Here is an 18,123-nt window from a genome sequence, read left to right as displayed (position 1 = left end):
TTAGGTCATCCAACACTAAACGAGTCCAAGGCCGTCATCATTCCATCCCTTATGCTACTGAAATTTGAGAAAGATGACGGGTCTGTCGGCTCCCTGAATAAGGATTAGAAGAAGGCTAGAGAGTGATACCTCTCAGACGTCCAGCCCACAGTGGCCGCATCCGGCCAAAGTGAGGAACCAATAGACCTTGATGAAGTTAAGGAGGCCGCGCCTGCTCCATCAGCAGCCGGCAAAAAGAGAAAGGTGGACCAGTTGGTGGCCATGAAAAAAGAAAAACAATAGCAATCACTGACCGGGGAACAGTCAGACGAACTCCGTCCCCAGCCGGTTGGTGAACACATTGATATTGCTCTAGATGACACATGTCCGGAACGTACTGTCAAGGTTGGGATGGTTGCTTTCGTAAAGTTGGGTGCAGACTTGCACATTTTGCTGAAGGAATTCAAAGACATCTTTGCCTTTGAAGTGGAAGAGATGCCACGCATCAGCCCGGATCTAGCTGTCTACAAGCTCGCCGTAGGTCCCAAAAAGAAGTCGCTTAGGCAAAAGAAAAGAAACCACGGTGAGGAAAGAAGTCAGGCGGCAGCCGCCGAAGTGAAGAAGCTGTTAGACGCTAGGTTCGTTCGGCAATGTTACTTCCCAGATTGGGTTGCAAATGTTGTTCATGTAAAAAAACCGAATGGTACTTGGCGTATGTGTATTGATTACACTGATTTGAACAAGGCATGTCCAAAGGACAGTTATCCACTTCCAAAGATCAACAGTTTGGTCGACTCTATAGCCGGTCATGCCCTAATGAGCCTTATGAACGCCTATTCATGCTTTCATCAGATACCCTTGTGGAAGAAAGATTAAGAAAAAAACGGCATTCGTCATTGATAAAGGGTTATTCTGTTATACTGTGATGCCGTTTGGCTTGAAAAATGCGCCTACTACGTTCAAACGTATGAATAATACAGTCTTCATTAATCAAATTGGGAAGAATGTAGAGGCGTACATTGATGACATGATAGTCAAATCCAAGCTACAGACGGATCACCTTGATGACCTCCGAGAAACCTTCACCGCACTCAGGCAGCACAAGGTCATGCTCAATCCCAAGAAGTGTGTCTTTGGTGTTGATTCTGGGAAGTTTCTCGGATTTTTAATTGATCAGAGGAGAATAGAGGCCAACCCAGAGAAGATACAAGCGGTCATTAACATGAACTCACCCCGCACTGTCAAAGAAGTTCCAAAGTTAACATGTTATCTTGCGACATTGGGGAGATTCCTCAGCCGATCAGGTGACAAGTGCCTCTATTTCTTCCAAGCTATCAAAAAGAAGGTTATGTTTGAATGAGGGGATGATGCTTAAGCGGCTTTTCAGAAATTGAAAGAACACTTGCACTCTTTGCCATGGCTTGTTAGGCCTCTGCCAAAGGAGGTGCTTTACATGTACTTAGTCATCTCAGACTAAGCTCTCAGTGTTGTTCTCCTTGCTGAGAGAGATGGCACCCAGCTCCTGGTCTATTTCATCAGCCATGTTCATCAAAATGCTGAACTACGGTACCCAACCGTTGAAATGTTTGGCCTAACTCTTTTCATGGTAGTCAAGAAGTTGAAACCTTACTTCCTGGCACATCCGGTTGTGGTCTATACAGACCAACCCCTGAAACGGCCGTTAACAACTATGGAGTCATCCGGCCGAATGATCAAGTGGGCCATTGAAATTCAAGGCCTTGAAGTCTCTTTCGAACAAAGGAAGACAGTGAAGGGTCAGGCGTTTGCCGACTTCATTGTCGAAATGACAAGGCCGGCTAAGCCGGAGAATCTTGACCAGGTTTGGAAAGTGTACGTAGACAGAGCTCTACTATGAAAAGATGTGGTGCAGGCGTTATATGTTGGTCTCATGATGCGGAGAAGTACGAATATGCACTACAGTTCATGTTGCAGGCCTCAAATAATGAGGCGGAATATGAAGCCCTACTAGCCGACATTCGTATGTGTAAAGCGGCAGGGGCAAGAATGATTGACGCTTGCTCAGATTCACAATTGATCGCTAGCCAGTACCAAGGTGACTATGAGGCCACCCATCCGGCCATGATCAAATATTTGCAGGCGGTCAAAGAAGAGGCTAGGACACTTGATGAATTCCATCTAAGTCAGGTGCCCAGGTTAGAGAACAATCGAGCGGATTCTCTCTCTAAGCTGGCATCATCCGCCTCCTGTGATACACCTCAGTCAGTCTTTTGGGAAGTGATGAAAAAGAGAAGTATTGAAGAGAATCCCATTGGAATACTAGACCGACGTTCAACATGGATGGATGGCATCCGAGCCTATTTGATAGACAGCACTTTGCCAAATGCATACCCAGAAGCGGTTGCAATGAAAAAACGTGCGGCCTACTTTGAAATTCATAATGGAGAAATTTTCAGGAAGGGTTATCTTCAACCTCTTTTGAAATGCATCACCCCAAAAAGGGGGCAAGAGGTTCTAGAGGACAAGCACTCGGGTTTTAGTGCATCACACATAGGCGACAAGTCTCTAGCAAAAAGGACTAAGCGGCAAGGCTACTTTTAGCTCACTCTTGAGGCAGACGCCATGGAACTGGTGAAGAAATGTGATAAGTGTCTAAGATTCGGCAAACTCATACACCGTCCGGCTACTGACTTGACGGCCATTCACAGCCCAATACCATTTGCCAACTGAGGCATGGACATTCTGGGTCCATATACGCCTGCTACAGGTGGACGGCGATATGTTTTGGTTGTTGTTGACTACTTCACCAAATGGGTATAAGTAGAGGCGGTCAAAGGCATTAAGACAAAGGATGTCATCTCCTTCATCTGGAGAAATATTATCACCCGGTTTAGGATACCTATGTCTATGGTCTTTGATAATGGCCCTCGGTTTGAGATGCCTACCCTCAACAATTGGTTGGGAGACCAAGGAATCTCTCACTGTTTTGCATCAGTCGGTCGTCCCCAAGAAAACGGCCAGGTTGAAGCCTTCAACAAACTCATCTCATATGGCATTCAGAAGAAAATTGAAATGTTTGGCGGTCTATGGGCGGATGAGTTGCCTCATGTCATATGGCCTATCAGAACAACTAAAATAGGGGCAACCAGTGAAACCCCATTTCTCATGCTTTATGACGAAGAAGCTAACTGGGAAGCCATGCGGCTAATATTGGACTCACTCCCAGAACGCAGGGGCAATGCCGCCTTGCATCATGAGATTTAGCGTCTAAGAATGACAAGAGCCTACAGCAAAAGAGTACACAAACAACCCTTGAAAGTAGGGGACTTTGTGTTACGGAAAATGGAGGCAACTGGTAAATAAAATAAGCAAGGAAAGTTGACTCCTAATTAGGAAGGCCCCTACCGGATCTATGAAGAAGTAAGAGGTGTCAACTACAGCCTGGAAACCCCAGACGGTAGACAGCTAGCCAAAAATTGGAATGTAGACAACTTAAAAAAGTACTACTTCTAAGACTTTAAAAATATTGTTAATAAAGTTTATCAATGAAAAGTTTTTCTTTATTTTCAGTCATATTTATTGCTTTCTGTATAAACACCGTCTGTGCAATGTATAAACAGACTCATTAAAATTTTACGTCCTCTCCAACATGAGAAGATATAAGCTAAGTCTAAAAACTTAGCAGCTATGTGTTGTTCCTTTTGGAACACCCTGATGAGGCCAATGGCCAGATGAATGTAAAACCATCTACTCCAACATGAGTAGGCAACCGGCGACGCCCATCTGGGTGAATTCATCGCAGAGAGCATCTCCCAATTTAGGTAGCACATTTCTCCATAAACTTAAAAACCAACGGCCCTACCGATTGTCTACATTAAGATAACTCGCAGCCGTTTGAATGATCAAGTGAGACCTGGATAACATAGGTTACTGTCTGTTTCGTAACAGACGATAACAATAGCTATCTTGGTCGGATATAACCTGTCATTGCTCAAAGGCAATACAAACGGGATAAATTTGAGGATCTAAGGTAACCCAAAAACTTAGAAGCTATAAAATACTCGTTTAAAGGAACTACACATGGCCACTGACTGTTTGCTACTAAACGATAAATTGTTTCCTCCAACAAGAGCAAGACATCCGGTGAAGCCCATCCGGGTGAATTCGTCGTGGAAAACAATTGGCCAAGACTAATTTAACCCCATGAGGATTAACTCACAGCCGGTTGACTTGCATAATCTAAGTTGGCACCTAGATGGCATAGCAAAAACTGCATGACTTATTGACACTAGTCGGTATTCGGTTGCCATTTGAACTTAGATTAAAAGTCTCTGAAAATCAATTCAGATGCGGTCAAAAACTGTCTGATATTCAGTCCAGATGCTCAAAGGAAAATTGTCCGCTTGGTTTGGGGCAATCACCTTGGTGATTGACTGACCCAAAAATTAGTCATACCCTTGCAGGTATCAAAAATTTCTAGGTCAATCAACCCACTTTTAAAACCAAGCATACATCCGTCCAGGGGCAAAAACACCTAGTGCATCCAGTAAACCGCATGTATTAGGCTACGTACTTGGAAAAATAAAAAATTGAAGCAAATTTGGCAAAACCAACTCAGTCGGCAAAGCATATAATAAAAACCGACCAAAAAGTCGGGAGAGTAATTGTCAAACCCGATCTACATCTGAGAAAGAGAAATATTGTCAAACAAATACAACAAAAATACTAAGCGAAGGTGGATCAGAGTTCACTTGGGCTTCGTCTTCACGTTGCTCTACCTCCTTTTCCTCCCCTGCGGCATCAACAGCCTCCTCGCTATCTGAGAGCTCTTTGTTAACCCACTCCTGAAACGGCTCAGGCTCCGGTTTCCCTTCAGCCCTTGGTGAGAGAACAAGATCTGCATCTTTGTAGGCCAGGGCCCATACGTCATACTCAGCATCTAGATACACGAGCTTACAGGCCATCTTCATCCGGTCCTCGCAGTCTTGCTCATTGTCCTCAATGAGCCGGCTCTACTCAGCCTCTAAGGTTACCTTAAGGTTGCCCTAGGAGGCGGCCATCTCCCTCTTCAGACGGTTGACTTCTGCTTTGTGAGTGGCGTTCCCCCTGTTGGTCTCCTCTAGAGATTTGAGGCCCTTCTGAGCACTTTTGAGCTCCGCCTCCAGATTTGAGGCCTTCAGGTTAGCCTCAACAAGGGCAACCGTAAGCTGCTTGATAGAATCCGCCTGTGACATTAGCTTAGATTTTGTCTCAAGTTCATTTATGATAATCTTATATTGAGCAACGTTAGAGGACTTAGTCGCCTGTTTTTTAGCTCGCCTTACCTTTTCCTGCTTTCGAGCATACGGCTTTTTCATCCCCTCTACTCGCAGCATCGTCTATATACATGTAAACGGTGTTAGAAAATCAACCGGGATTATACTTGAAGAAACGTGTGTAAAGCTATTATACCTCAGACAGCAGGGAAAGGATGCGATCAATAGTGAACGCATGAATCCCAAGGATGGCCTCCTTGTCCGCCTTGGGAATAGACCTCAGCATGGTCTTGGCGAATTGCTGCACATCCGGCCACCGGGGGGATTGATTTGCAGCATAAGGTAGATATGGTGAGAAAGCTACATAAGCGCCACCAACTGACTGCCGGCTTCTTGAAGAACCCTCCGATTGTAGTTGTGATTATGATTTGACCCGCATGGGCCAACCAAGCTCAAAGGAGGATTGAAGGGATCAACAATACCTTGGGGATAAGGCTGAAGGCTCAGGTCGCATACAGTCGCTGCAGAACTGCTTGCAACTATGGGTGGTTGGCCACCCTTTGGCACCTTAGAGGCACCCGGCTGGTTAGAAAGGTCTATCCCCAGACCAGAAATTTTGATACTCTTCCCCCCAATGGTCAAACGGCCCTTCCCAAGCGGAAGCTCAAAAGCCGTCTGCGTAAAAGATAATTTTCTGGATTTGGTGGAGCTGGTGTCCTCGTCACCCGGCTTCCGCTTGATTATCTTGGATAGGGACCCCTTGTCTACATCCTGAAAAACAAACTAGATGTTAAGCATACAGTCGAAATCAGACATTAATCATACAGTCGGTTCATCACTATCTGTATACACAAACATGCAACGGGGGAGAAGCTAGGGCAACTGGTTTATACCTGGCCCTCAGCTGCCAGTGCGGCTTTCTTCTTCTTCGCATTTTCCCTGCGGATGTCAGCTGCAGAGCGGGAAGGTGTTTTGTCTTCGGGAAGCATCCTTTTGGTGATTTCTTCAAAAAGAACCGTATGTCAGATCATCAAGCAGACAAGATAAATCACAAGTTGGAAACAATAGAAGGCATAACATTGCCGGATGCATGCTCAACTTACATCTGTCAAACATGGTGCTTAAACCACAGACAGATAAGAATCCTTCGTCCCTCAGCCACTCATGTTTGGGTACCCAGTTTTTGGGGACGCTTATTAATTCCCCTGATGAGAGAGTGGTGGTTGTAAGTTCAAAAAACCTTGGCTCTATTTTTTTTTTCATAGTCCTCATCCGGGACCTGTGGAAGCTTACATTTCTTCCCCAGTAGATCCGGCTTCTTATTATAACAGCGATATTCAAAGTTCTCTCGCCGTTTGGGGGCAGAAACCAGATAAAATCGGTTCTTCCAATCAGACCACTTAGACGGTTTGTCTAGGGTCATCAAATAGTTGGGGTAAGTGGTCAAGGTGTAGCACGCCCGCCAGCCGCCTAGGCTACGGCTCAGATAGTGGATTTAGGCAAAAGCCTCCCAGCCGAGATAAAGGCCCTGCATCTCACAGGCGGCAATGTAGCCTAAGATGTTAACCCAAAAATTTTAGGTTAATTGCCACACTCCTAGGCCATATCCTCGTAGGATAGCCTTGATTGCATCATAAAGGGGGAAGCGGAGACCGGCTAGGAAGTTCGCCTCATAGAAGCCGAAGTAGTTGTTGGAATTTGGCAGTTCATCCTTCCAGGCAATGGTACCCAACTCAGGCGGCACCCAGATGCCATAACCCTCGCCAAAAGAACGTTTGGACTTAAAAACCTCCAGGTGCTTTTCCAAATTTGCCTCTCTGGAAGATACATGGATCAGGAATGGATCCACGTCATTGTTCCACTTTAACCCCTCTTCTGCCTCATTATCCTAAATCGGAGATAGTGAGCTACTGCTCTCCTCAGAGCTAGACCTAGAGGTGGTCTCAACCCCGCCTCTCTTAGAGACAGCCTCATCCGCCTCCTCAAAACCAGACACAGAGGCGGCTTCTTCACCGTCTCTGTCCTCTAATTCAAGGATCCCGTCACTAGGAGTGTTGGATGCACCCGGAGGGGATCCTCTTTCCTCTTCAGCCTGAACTACCTCAGGCGGCACACCTTCGGTGCTCTCTTCTCTATAGCCCAGATCTACAGCTGTCCATCTTGTCCGAGCCATAGTGTCATGCATAGACATGGAGACGGTCGGATTTGGATATGAACAAGGGTGATCCAAACACCTAGAGACGGCACCCCCAGTCCTAGACTTGGCCGTACCAGGGGACCGGCTGCCTACTGAACTAGGTTGTGTCGTGTGTGCTGTTTGTGAACCCAATTATGAAATGATATGTACACAAACAGAAAAAGTATGAGAGAGCTAAGAGGGGGAGGGACGGTACATCTAATATGTGCTGAAAATGAAGTCCAGTGTTGACCGGCTGTGACTAGCAAGTGGAAATCGAGCAGTTGCTTGCAAGATACATATAACCAGATGTACCCACTTGGAAAAGGAGAGAATTGTTTGGAGAATATCCAGGCGGTTCTCAGATGTTTTGTTTGTTAAACGCACAAACGTTATACCGGCTGTATCTAGTTGGTAAAAAGAGACAATCGTCCGGAAGATACACAGACGGTTTTCGGATTTTCCCTCTCTATAAACGGTTGACTTTGTAAATTTTTGAAATGTCCGAAAAAAGAGGAGGGTAAAAACCTATTTATGGAAGGGTAATTTTAGGGGCATTCCCTTAATTCCCCTTGAAGTAAACAGTTGGACCTGTTCCCCGACGCCTAAGTGACAAGTGTCACAGGCGCCACGTGGCACGCCACGTCACCCCTATGAGGGGCAAATGTTTCGGGTAAAAAGACCCAGGCAATGTGGCCTAATCAAAAGGTGACACGTGTCACCCTAGGAGAGGTTCTAAATGAACCAATCCCTAGTTGACACATGGTACTCCTAGTCAACAGGGAAAAAGACTGCCTTCGGGCCCGATTCCCGTGACAGCCTATCTTTTCTAGGTTTTCGTAACCTAGGAAAGTGGCACGAATTCCAAGACCCTATAAAAAGGAGATGTTCTCACCTAGGGAACACACATTCATTCAACACAAACAAACGAGAGCAGTCAATGATTGCAGATAATTAACTCTCACCTCAGAGAATATTCCCGATCTCGAAATCCGAGAAGATACTACTTCACTTCCTGTACTTTTTACATCATCTGAACACGTTCTAACTCGATCGTCGAAGGAGAAACTCCACCCAACCGGAGTCTCCGTTATTTTACGTGTACAGGCGCTCGAAAACCAATCTTGGTGTTGTAACTCTCCCGAGGGACACAGAAAACCCCAAAACATAACCCTTTGTCATGAAATCTTGATCCGACTTTAAAGCATGCCTTGTCATCTTATAATCATTCATCACTCATTATTATAATCATCATCACAAAGTATGAGGCACTTAGCCTCCGAGCCTATGTTACCCAAACACTTTCAATATCGGATCATCAATTGAGATAGTCTAGGATGCTACAATTCTTGCACCATGAGATACAACGATTAATGCATACGCTTGATTAAGATCATTCAACATGCATCATTACTCGATTCATTCTTTTCATCTTTTTTCCTTTTGGGGAAGTTCAAAAACTTCGGCCTTCACCAACACTTTACCTCTTTTCATTTTCACGTCTTTCTTTTCTGGAGAAAGTCGGTACCCTCCACACAAATGACAGAAAGTTTTTGCTTTTCTTCATTTTCGAGTTGCACGAGTACCATCACAACACAATTCACACACGAGTCATGCACATTAAGTCATGTTGTGTCACCACATCAAGTCATAACACTTTGAGTCAATTTTAGTACATCAAGTTACACAATAAGTCAAGTACACCAAGCCTTGAGTCAACCTTAAGCTAACCAACTATCAAGGTCCTTTGGCAAAACTTGACTTTTAACAAGGCTTAGGTACATCATTCCTGCTAACAATGTTCTCAAGAGTGGATTGTCACGCACTTTTCCATCCGACAATTTTTTCCAAGATTGGATTGTCATCTCAATTAGCAATATTTCCAAGAGTAGATTGTCTCACACCTTCTTCATCTGGCAATTTTTCAAGATTGGATTGTCATTTCCTTTGTCAATTTTTCCGAGATTGGATAGTCATACATTCATCAAATCCTTGGCAATTTTTTTGAGATAGGTCGTTTCCCTTGGCAATTTTTCCGAGATTGGGATTGTCATTCACCGAGTTCACTATGGTAAAAATTCCCCCAAAGAGGATTGTCATGGATCATTATTCAATATTTCAGGAAAGGTTCCCCGACGCTGATTGTCATTCATTTCAGTGGTGGAAAATTTTCCCAAAGCGGGTTGTCGTTTGGCTCGTTCGGCAAATGTTCCAAGACGTGGATTGTCGATTGTGGTAATATTCTCCTAAATGGATTGTCGCATAGCATTGACCAATTTTCCAAAGTGAATTGTCTTTCGAGAGTTATGTTCCAAGGTGTGTATTGTCGATCGTAGCAATATTCCTATGACGGATTGTTATGCAGCATGGGCAACTTTTCCTAAATTGGACTTTAGCAATTTTTCGAGACCTGAATTGTCATTTCATCGTAACAACATTTCCTATGATGGATTGTTACATGGCATTGACAACTTTCCCAGGTCCGGATTGTCGCTCATCATTCAAGATTTATGTTAGCAACTGTTCCTAAACTATATTGTCATCACCAACAGAGAAGTGTGCTCGGCAACCCCAAATACGCATTTCTTTCCCCTATAACTCCTTTATTTGTAGAACTGGCGTTTTTTGCAGGTATCGACGTTAGAAAGGATGATTTAGGATCGCAAAACGGTCTGAATCATTCTCCGTCCCTATCAACTTACTTTGACTAGCGTTTTCAAAACTTACGCTTCTCTAAACTCGGTCAAAGTGGGGGCTACTATAGACACCTGATTGTGTCTCCCCAAAAACCAAACCCAGCGATAAGTACCTTTCACATCTTTGATTGACGAGTTCGGTAAAGAGTTGAAGAGTCACGTGAAGTTTTCTTAAGCTTCAACCATATTTCTAACCTCACCTAAAACTTTTTTAATCCAAAATCATTCATTTTGTGCCTTTATACCCAAAATCATTCATTTCATGTCCTTAAAATCATACAATATTTCGTGTCCTAATCATAAAAACGTCCAATCCAAATTATTTTGATCCATAATCCTAGTCCAATTATTGCTTAGGTGGATAGGGCTTGAAAATATCTTTCCGACGATATATTATAAGCCCAAATCCGACTCAAAACGAATAAATTATGGCCAAAATACTACACCAAGCCCAAACTGGGCGTAGGCCCACCTTTAGTATGACCCAATGATTATACGGAGTCCAAATATTTTATTTAGGCCCTATATGATCATACTCCCAATCCTAAATCAGTTAGGAACTTCTAGAATTCTCTATAAGGTTCTAATCTTTCCTTCCCGAAAAGATAAATATCAAAGAGTTCGAAATCGAATAAAACTTCTCATATAATAGTCCTTATCCCGTTCAAATTCAAAGACGTTCGGATATCATAATTCCATTAAAAATCAAACTCCGTACGGCCTTGAATATGTTTTTAAACCATCGTGCAACACCAGAATTGACGCGCCACATCAGCAGTGCCGCGGCGCGACAAATGCCAACGTGTCAATAGCGGTTTTATTTCCTTTCAAATTCTAACCTTTTTCTGATCGTTCGACTCTCTTTTTCAAGATAAATAGAGGTCGCTTTTCCCCATTTCAGATCATGGACAACTAGTCACAACCATCATAATCCTGAGCTACAACCATCATTAAAAGCCATCATAATTCTCGAAGTTCTTAAACACCCATGTTCTTTGCCTTATCCTAAACACATCCTTGATACTCTCCCAAATCAGTCACAATATTTCCTTCGCGAGATTCGAATACTCCAAGCCATACTCAACGTTGCCTTTGACCTCGATGTGAAAGGTTGATAGTTCTGAGGGTTTGGTCCCAAATCAATATTTCTATTCTTAATTGATTTGGTTTATTATTTTCTTTATTGATTTAACTTTCTTAAAATTTACTAATGTGTGTATTGTTTTAATAGCAAGAAGGTTAAGACATCAAAATGAGTAATTCAATCACCCTTATTATTATTATTATCATTCTTTTGATTTTGGAGTACAAATCATGTTTACAATGTTATGTTAATTTATAGTACATGTTTAGGATAATGCATTGATCTTGTTATTAGTGACATGCTAAGATCGTTATTAGTCCATTTATTATCATGCCTAGGATCTTACTACTAATGATATTTTGATGATGTTCTTATGATGATGATTGTTATATTGAACATATGTTGTTTGATTATTCATGATTTATTGTTATTGCTTTATCACGCCCTCTTTTGCAGGTTTAAAGGGAATTTGTACTTGAAATCATGCCTAATAAGTTAATTAATAATTTAACTTAGGTTAATATGATTTTAATTCAAGTGATCACCAACATTAGATTTGATTGTGCATTAATAATCAACCAACGTAGATTAAACAGGTTTAGGATTAACTTAATTTATGTATGTTGATCGAAAAGCACGCATGAATATCAAAAGAATTAAGTAGAGGCCTATTTAGGGCGGGTTTGGCTTCTCTTAGGTCTAATTCGTACCATCATCCCCGAACATCTAGTCATGGTTGCGGACCACTATGGAATTAGCAATTTCTGCGATTGTGAATGTGGTGTAACCTTCACACCCGTGAACGGTTTACAAGTTTCTAAAACTTGTTGGCAATTCTTTTCTCTAGTTTATTTTCCTTGAAGCGCCGCCATGCTTAAAAACATGACCCACATGAGGGGCGAAAAATTTCCTACACTTCAATTCCCAACATCAAGTTAAATAGAATAAAGTAAGCTAATTTCCTTTATTCAACCAACGTGGGACTTTCTTCCTAGCAAGGCATCAACAAGTTAAATAGAATTGAATAAGCTAACTTCTTCTATTCTACTAATGTGGGACTTTCATTCCAACCTCAAGCTATATAGACTAAAACTATATAACCAACTTCTATTCTACGAAAGTGGACTAATTTCCCAACATTAAATAACATCTATTATGAAGACCACTCTAACAACTTTGAGGGTGTGGATCCCTTACCCTTCCCCCCGCATTCTCAAAGTGTCCAACATCCAAAAAAACCATGAGGGTTGAAAAAGTAAGATATCGAATTGGTTTTAGATTATGTTGCATATATTTTGTTTCTAAAACGATTTCTCCAACCTTTTTATATTTAAAAAATGCATACTCTTGCAATCTCAGCCTTTTAACTACCAGCAACCAACAACTCTGCAAGGTTCATTCCTGAAATAAGTATCTTGTGTGGATATTAGCACCTACCAAACCAACCAGCCACACCGGATCAATACACGTTTATTTATGTAAACAAGCATAAAAAAGAATCACATTTACTAATTCACGGACTACAATCATGACACATCTACTTACACTCATTGTTATATACAACACTCAAGGTAAATGTAGTGATTAAATTTTTCGGGATAAATTCGCAAAATTGAGGGGGAAGGGGGGAGGGGTTACCTGCACTCCCACAACTAGAATAGTACAAAACTCAAATTATTAAAAAAAAATAAAAAAAAATTGATTCTCTCACAATCAGCGACTAAGAATTCTTTAATGAAAAGAACTATGACATAAAAGTATTTTACAATAGTACGTTGGATTATTATAATTTTATACTTTGATTTTATTTTTTTAAGGTAAGATTAAGCTAGCCCGTATTCGCAGGTAGTTTGGCAATCTTGACTCAGACTAGATGATCCGACCCGAATGACCCAACCCATGACCCAAAAACATCAACCCAAAATGACTCGAAACCCGTAATTGACCTGACCTGACCCATATCCGACCGAAAATGGAGTTGACCTGATCCTGATCCTGATCCTGACCCGGCACCCGAGCTGACTTGACCCGAAGTTGACCCGACCCGAAATTGACCCAAAGTATTTGACCCGAACAAACCCGATACCCCAAATGTCCCGAACTAAAATTACCTTTTAATTGAAACTAAAAATGTCTGATGCCAAAAATAACTTAACTAGTTCATCTTTAACCATAGCCAAGCTCATAAACCGAATTAATAGTTTTTATTTTAACAATAACAAAATACTTACCTTCTTTTTTTGAAGTTGACAGGTATTTCTTTTAGTAAATTTATATTTAGTTGACACGTTTCCATTTTGGGTAAATTTTATACCTTGCTTTTTTAGTGTACCTTGATTAGGGGATTTTTATCCACCAATCACCATCTGACAAGTGGACCAGTCAGGTACCGCCATGTGTCCTCCACATGGGCAATAGGAGCCTGCCACGTGTCAACCATATATTCGTTCCTCCGTGGACCAATTGTGACACGACACGTGTCCATTCATGCCAAAAGGATAAATCAGCCAACAAGGCCAAATCTTTGGGAAGCCCAGTCAGCCTTAGGTTAACCTAAACCTAGTATTGGCACGCATCCCAAGGAATATAAATATGCCCATTAATCCTCATTAAGGGGGATTACGCACATTTAAACACTCTCACCTAGAGACACTAAATTACATTTCCGCATTAATTACACTTTAATCAAGTACTAACTTGACCGTTGGAGGCGGATCTCCAATTATCCGGAGCATCCGTTTGTTTTGCAGGTACAGGCGTCCGGTTTCAGTCTCGAAATTGTAACTCTCCCGCAGGACATCAAAAACCCCGAAACATCTTGGCGCCGTCTGTGGGGAGAGTATTTTTGAGATGGCATCCACGTTTGTACCGACTCCTGAAGAGAGGCGTCCCTTGGACGACCCTCAAGTTCAGTCGGACCATGATACTGAAGAAGAGTTTGAAGTTGAAGCTCATACAGCTTCAGACGGGACCCTAAGGGCGCGGCGCACCCGTCATACCGAAAGGAGAGAACGGGAAGATCCTCAAACTAGACTCAGTGATCTAGTCGGCGCACCGTCTGCTCACCAGCAGCCGGCTGACGGATCTGCTCCCATTACAAGGACCGAACTCATGATCTTCATGAGGGGCTTCAAGGGAGAGATTCAGGAGCTGATCAATAAAAAGACGCCTGCTCTGGTCAAGGAGTAGTCGGCTAAGAAACCTTCCTCTTCAGGGAAGAGGAAGCCTGTTCAAGGGCGAGAGGTGACCCCTCATCCTAACTCTAGGAAGTGGGAGCCGCCTGTCCTTGATTTCACAAAGTATCGCTTTCCTTCTCCAGGAAAGAGGAAACCCGTTCGTCATATTCTGGCGAATGGGTCGAAGAAAACATACACAGACGCTCGGCTATTGCTAGAGCAGAAGAAGAATGGCCGACTGTCAGAATCGGCCTCTACTTCGGATTTTCAAGACAATCTACGTAATAATTCTATGAGGTATACTCAGTCACATCATGAGAGTAAGACAGGCGGTACCTCCCGTCAGTTTAGTTTTCATAGTGACCAGGCGGTACCAAACTTACCATTTGTACCACAACAACAATATTTCTTGCAGCCACCTCTGTTTGGGGACATGCGGCAAAAAATGTCCAACCTATGGATTGGCAGCTACGGTTTCTTAGACTTGGGGAACAGCCGTCGGCCTTCTCCAAGGAAATTACTGAAGCCGCTCAGCCGGCCAAAGTGAAAAATGTTTAGTAGGCGCCTATGACGGCACTACTAACCCAGAAGACCATTTGATGGCATTCACCAACCTGATGTACCTTCAAGGTTTGGATGATCCCACTTGGTGCAAGTGTTTTTCCAGCGACTCTTAAAGGAATCCCACAACAATGGTTTGGCAACCTGCCGACTGGTTGTGTGAATAACTTCAGGACGCTTGCTTACTTATTCACCTCCAACTTTGCCATGAACATACATGCGAAGAAAACAACCCTTGATTTAGGGACAATTCAGCAGGGTGAGAAGAAGGGGCTTCGTTCTTACATCAGGCGATTTAACCTGATGAGAATACAGATTCAAGGGCTACCGGATGAGGTGGCCTATACTGACTTTTTCAGAGGCCTCAAAGACGAGTCGACCTTCAAGTTTGATCTGGTTCGAAAGAGGGTGGCGACTCTTCAAGAAGCTTTGATTGAAGCAGAAGCCTATATACAGACGACTGATCTTTGTAGTACGGGAAAACAGTCAGACGGGAAGAGCTTCGACAAAAAAGGACGACAGAAACAGTCGTCCAACAAAGATGAGAAAAAGAGAAAAGAGGTCTGGGCGGCTGATTCCTCTAAACAGCCGGCCCAGAAAAAGAGGAAAGAATTCAAACCATACTCCCCGAAGTATGCGTTTAACAAGGATAGCCAAGCTATCCTAAAGGAAATCAAGGGACGGATCTCAATTGAGAAGTCGGCCCCCATGTAGGGTTCTGCGAGCAGTCGGAACCAAGGAAAATTCTGTGATTATCATGAAGATGTTGGTCATGAAACCAACGAATGCATCAGTCTCATGCGATATCTGGACCGCCTGGCTGAGCAAGGCGATCTTGACTCTTATGTCAAGAAATCCAAGGGGAACTCTTCCTCGAAAAAGCAGTCGGTCAAAAAGAATCAACAGGCCGACAGCTCTGATACAGATGATGCAGTCGTCTACACCATTGCAGGAGGTTTCTCAGGAGGTGGCCCCACTATTAGGGGCAACAAAGACAATATCAGGCGGCTAGACGTCAATACCGTTCACCAAGAACGGTCCTCCAAATATTCATTTCCTGAAATTGTAATCACTGAAGAAGATTTAGGAGGGGTAAGAGGGCCGCATGACGACCCTATTGTTATTGAATGTAAAGTGGCCAACCAGAGGGTTGGCCGAATCCTCATAGATACCGGCAGCTCCTCAGATCTTATCAGTAGCAAATGTCTGTCAAAGCTCAAATATCAGACTGATTGCATACATCCGGTATCCCACCCTCTAGTAGGGTTTGAAGGAGGAGTCGTCCACCCAGTAGGACGAGTGGATTTACCCATCCGCTTGGGTGAAAAAGGGGAAGGTCGACACATGGTGGTCCGGTTCTTGGTAGTTGAGGAACTCTCGGCCTACAACATGATTCTGGGACGACCAACCCTGAATAATTCCAAGGTTGTTATAATCCCGTCTCTTATGTTGCTCAAGTTTGAGAGGGATGATGGAACAATCGGCTCCCTACGGGGAGATCAGAAGATGGCCCGAGAGTGCTATCTCTCGGATATCAAGCCCACTGTCATGGCCGCTGGGTCAGGTGGTGGAAAAACAGACCTTGACAATGTCAAGTAGAGTGCGCCTGTTCAAGAAGCAGGCGGCAAGAAGAGAAAGGCTGCCCAGATGGGGGCCGCAAAAAGAGAAAAATAGCAGTCATTGGCAGAGGAGCGGTCAGATGAATTCCGCCCTCAGCCGGCTGGTGAGCATACGGACCTGATCCTAGACGACTCGCGCCCTGACCGAACAGTCAGGGTTGGGACGACTGCTCTGAGAATTCTGGGTGATGACTTTCACCAACTTTTGAAAGAATACAAAGACATCTTTGCATTCGAAGTCCATGAAATGCCAGGCATCAGTCCTGACCTGGCGGTACATAAACTGGCGTGGATCCAAAAAAGAAGCCGGTAAGGCAGGAAAAGCGGAACCATGGCGAAGAAAGAAGTCAGGCGGCAACCGTCGAAGTTAAGAAATTACTGGATGCAGGGTTCATTCGGCAATGTTACTTCCCAGACTGGGTTGCAAATGTAGTGCTTGTTAAAAAGACGAATGGTACTTGGCGAGTGTGTGTGGACTACACGGACCTAAACAAGGCGTGCCCCAAAGACAGTTACCCTCTCCCTAAAATTGATAATCTGGTCGACTCAACAGCCGGCCATGCTCTGATGAGTTTTATGGACGCCTACTCTAGGTTCCACCAAATTCCTTTATGGAAGAAAGATCAGGAGAAGACGGCCTTCGTCACTGATCAAGGGTTATACTGTTACACGGTCATGTCGTTTGGTCTGAAGAATGCACCGGCCACCTTCCAACGAATGATAAACAATGTGTTCTTTGACCAAATTGGGAGGAACGTCGAGGCATACATTGATGATATGATTGTTAAGTCTAAGCTTCAGATAGATCATCTGTCGGACCTCCGAGAAACTTTCGCCACACTCAGGCAGCACCATGTCATGCTCAATCCCAAGAAATGTGTATTTGGAGTTGAGTCTGGGAAATTTCTCGGATTCCTTATCAATCAGAGAGGAATAGAGGCGAACCCTGAGAAGGTGCAAGCGGTCATCGACATGCAGTCGCCTCGCACCGTCCGAGAGGTTCAGAAATTAACAGGTTGTCTATCGGCCTTAGGAAGATTTTTAAGCCGATCAGGCGACAAATTCTTATACTTCTTCAAGGCCATTAAGAAAAGGCAAGGTTTGAATGGGGGCCGGATGCTGAGGCGGCCTTCCAAAAATTGAAGGTTCATTTGCATTCCTTGCCGAGGCTGGTCAGTCCTTTGCCCAAAGAAGTACTTTACATGTACCTGGTCGTCTCTGATCATGTTGTAAGCGCGGTTCTTCTTGCTGAAAGAGACGCCTGCCAGCTCCCGGTTTACTTTGTCAGTCATGTACTGAAAAATGCTGAGTTGAGGTATCCCTTAGTGGAGAAATTTGGTCTCGCACTCTTCATGGCTGTTAAAAAATTGAAGCCCTACTTTTTGGCACATGCAGTCGTCGTGTATACAGATCAACCTATCAAGCGGCCACTGACCACCATGGAGTCGTCAGGCCGGATGATCAAATGGGCCATAGAAATTCAGAGCCTCGAAGTTACATTCGAGCCTAGAAAAGCAGTGAAGGGGCAAGCCTTTGCTGATTTTATTGTTGAGATGACTCGTCCCCCTGACTCTCAAGTTCCAGACCAAGTCTGAAAG

This window comes from Chenopodium quinoa, unplaced genomic scaffold (assembly GCF_001683475.1).
Source record: "Chenopodium quinoa cultivar QQ74 unplaced genomic scaffold, ASM168347v1, whole genome shotgun sequence".
NCBI classification, from domain to species: Eukaryota; Viridiplantae; Streptophyta; class Magnoliopsida; order Caryophyllales; family Amaranthaceae; genus Chenopodium; species Chenopodium quinoa.
The sequence above is the reverse complement of the archived record's forward strand: the minus strand, read 5'-3'. Positions refer to the sequence as shown.